The sequence below is a fragment of the Lactuca sativa genome, chromosome 8, assembly GCF_002870075.4.
Source record: "Lactuca sativa cultivar Salinas chromosome 8, Lsat_Salinas_v11, whole genome shotgun sequence".
NCBI lineage: Eukaryota > Viridiplantae > Streptophyta > Magnoliopsida > Asterales > Asteraceae > Lactuca > Lactuca sativa.
In genome coordinates this window covers 296,410,906-296,415,065 of record NC_056630.2, presented here as the reverse complement: position 1 = coordinate 296,415,065, position 4,160 = coordinate 296,410,906, and positions in this window count along the sequence as shown.

Below are 4,160 nucleotides of genomic sequence, written 5' to 3'. Positions count from 1 at the left end.
CACTGCAATATCATAAAAGCTTCAGAAAATTTGAATCTACTGAAATAAAAAATTAGAAGAATCAGAAACTAAGAAAAGATTTAGAATTTAATGCAATTGAAATAAAAAAATCCAATTATCAAAAATCAAGCAACTCAGTTCTCCAAATGAAATCAGGATTGTAATTTAGGGTTTAGCGACTAACATCTCCAATGGAAATAAGAAATCATAAATCAATTACCATTGTTATCTTCGTGTATTGTTGATATACCACCTTTGTCTCCTCGTTTTCTCCAGTTCCTCCCGACTCTCGAAATCCTACTAGGCGTGCCATGACAGTTGCTAATTTAAATAAAAGGCAGTCTTTTTTTTTCAGCCGCTGGAAATGAATCGCCGCTTCTTGGTTTATGTCGTTTGATGGACTCGAGTGGTGGACATGTGATATGGACAATTTATTGGGCCCTAATTAAAATATACCTATGAGAATTGTGTATATTTTGATGCCCCCTGCCACATTGCTGCCCTGGGCTTTAGCCCAGCTCGCCCTGCCCTTGGGTCGGGCCTGCTTGCCTCTCTTCCTGAATCGGATCACTCGTTTCCAAGGAGAGATCTTCAGGAGCACGAAGTCATCGACCAAAAATTCGAGATCAAACCGGTGCCTGTCCGCATAACTCTTCTGGCGACTCTGAGCGGTCAACAACCTCTTCCTGACCTGTTGTATCTGCTCTGACGTCTGAAGCACGATCTCTATACTTCCCATCACACGTTGCCGTACCTCTCCCCAGCAAATGGGTTCCGATACCTCCTTCCTTACAACAGCTCAAATGGCGGCACACTGATGCACTAATGATGGCTGTTGTTGTAGGAAAACTCTGCCAAGGGCAAATACGGGCCACAATTCCCACCCCCCCCCCCCCCCCCCCGAAATCTAATACACATGCCCGAGGCATATCCTCGAGCGTCTGAATCGTTCGCTCGCTCTGAAGTGTCCACAGACATCACCATGGTAAACTCTAGCTCATTTCTCATATTCATCTTCGATACCGAGCACCAGGTCAGGTTTTGGCCCCATAGCTGAACCCCCAAAGTTTACATATAACATGATCCAAAATATCTCACTAACTTCCTCCCCGTGACCACTATCACGGCCCAGTGACACGCAAGTCATGAAATTCTCTTTTCCTCATAAAAAATACAATCCAATCGAAGATCGACTCAGCTCTAACCTCTGCCGTCTGCTGCGCATATTCTCCCGTACGCCTCGCTGACCCTCCCGACAGAGACGGAGACCCCAGTCTCACCCTGGTTTAACCACTAGGCTCCATAAACTCAACACTAGGGCTACTTAAGCCTAAAACTCTTCTGCATCATGCACTTATCAGAGAACACTCCATCATCACACTCTCTTGCTGTCTAGTGGGTACTATGGTTTCCCGCAACATTACGACAGCCTCTGACTAGTGAGTACTACGGATCCCCGTAGTACCACAACGCCAACTAACTAGTGAGTACTACGGCTCCCCGTAGTATCACGACTCCCTCCCTCTGACTTGTGAGTACTACGGCTCCCCGTAGCATCACAACACCCTCTGACTGGTGAATACTACGGCCCCCCGTAGTATCACGACTCTCTCTCTGGCTTGTGAGTACTACAGCTCCCCGTAGCATCACAACACCCTCTGCTTGGCGAATACTACGGCTCCCCGTAGCATCACGACTCTCTCTCTCTCTCTCTCTCTCTCTCTCTCTCTCTCTCTCTCTCTTTGACTTGTGAGTACTATGGCTCCCCGTAGCATCACAACACCCTCTGACTGGTGAATACTACGGCTCCCCGTAGCATCACGACTCTCTCTCTCTCTCTGACTTGTGAGTACTATGACTCCCCGTAGCATCACAACACCCTCTGACTGGTGAATACTACGGCTCCCCGTAGCATCACGACTCTCTCTCTCTCTCTCTCTGACTTGTGAGTACTACGGCTCCCCGTAGCATCACAACACCCTCTGACTGGTGAATACTACGGCTCCCCGTAGCTTCACCCTATACTCTCATTCTCATTACAATGCCACACTATGTTCACTAACTCATGCACCGAAGACTATCATAGATAGTTACACACACACTTGCCCCGATATGCATTACAGACTCTAGCGGCAACCGCCATAACACAGAACCTACCACTGCGGAGATCCACTTCCTTAAATAATCCCTCTTGATGACAATACACGAGGGGCTCCCACTGGAACCATAGATACATGATACATCACTAGTCGTCTTAAACCCAAGACTCTAAATAACTCTGAAATCGGGACGCTATACGCGGAAACCACGGAATACCATAACAGAGCATCACAATGTCCTGCCTCTACCACTGATTCCCTTACTCCCAACACCATACACATACAACAATACATTTCCTCTGAATCCCATAAATAATTTCCTGTTTCACTCAATGCGCAACTTCAGTGCATCCAAACACTCAATTAGAATACAAGGAAGGCGCTAACTCTTCAGAACACACTGATGATCCTCCGAAACCCTTTCCACTACTGCTCAAAATCCAAGCAAGAATACACATCCCAGAAGTTCTCAACTGCCCATACCATCATTACAAGCCTTCCACTTGAAACGACTCTGACCACCACCAGATTCCTGACCATTGACCACCCGCCGTGGAGACACCCATCCTTCTCTCAGACATATACAATATGCATTATCTCGCCCTGCACCTTTCCTTGATCACCAATGACCCTAATCTCATGAATCAAGCCGCAGGTTTCTGTATCCAACCCCTAACCGCTCTTGCACAAATCTCTGGTTCTCTCAATAAACCACCCGGTTCTCCCCCACTTAGGATTCGAACCATCACTATCTGACACATCAACAATCTCACAAACTATTTTCACCAGCAAAATTGCACCTGCCCCTAGAAAGTGCTACGCAACGCCCGATAATCCCCTTTAAGGAAATCAATCGATCTCATATACACTGAACCTCAGATGAAATTCTCAAGAACTTCTCGTCGCGACTGCCTCTAGTCGTTCGAAGTCTCGTACCAATCCAATAGCAAACAACTCAACTGTCCAATAACATCACTGACTCATAGACTGAACCACGAAATCATCATACTCCCCCACCTCGACTCATCAACCAATGTTCCAACACATGGATCATCCCAAGAACAGAGACCCACTCCCATATTCAATACCCAACATAGATTGAAAAACCACTGCACTGATAAACTCGACTGAACTCCCCACTGATACCTCTACAATACGCCCTACTATACTCAGATAGGTGTAACATGGTCCTCGACTATCTCAGTCCCAACTGACTATCTGCTCATGGTAAATCACTGCCTCATGGCACACATGCTACCTGATACTCTGATGGAAAATCATCATCAATGACAACCTGCAGGGTTTACCCCCAAACCTAAAACTTAGATATCATGCCTCTCATGTTCGCTCACGAACATAAATAGCACCACCCAGGTCATAGAAGGTGACATCTCCTCTATCGACTAATTGCTCAACTCAGACCGAAATTCTCCCCTCCCTCTGACTCCTTACCAAAATACTCTGAAAGGCTCTCAACCTCCCTCTCAAGGGACGCCTCTTCGAACTCAATCATGGCCCACAGGCCTAAAACCCATAGCGTCCAATCTCTACCTCATCAATCATGACCGGATAACCGGAGAACCATAAGCATCATTCACTACGAACCATGGTACTCATCCCATGACATCTCTTCTCAATATGCTCCGGTGTATGGTACCGAACCATAGCATCACTCCTCCATCTGCTCCGATGTATGGTACTCAAACCATAACATCACTCCTCCATCCGCTCTGATGTATGGTACTCGAACCATAACATCACTCCTCAATCCGCTCCGATGTATGGTACTCGAACCATAACATCACTCCTCAATCCGCTCCGATATATGGTACTCGAACCATAACATCACTCCTCAATCCGCTCCGATGTATGGTACTCGAACCATAACATCACTCCTCAATCCGCTCCGATGTATGGTACTCGAACCATAACATCACTCCTCAATCCGCTCCGATGTATGGTATCGAACCATAACATCACTCCTCAATCCGCTCCGATGTATGGTACTCAAACCATAACATCACTCCTCAATCCGCTCCTTAGAACCTTCAGAATACTCCC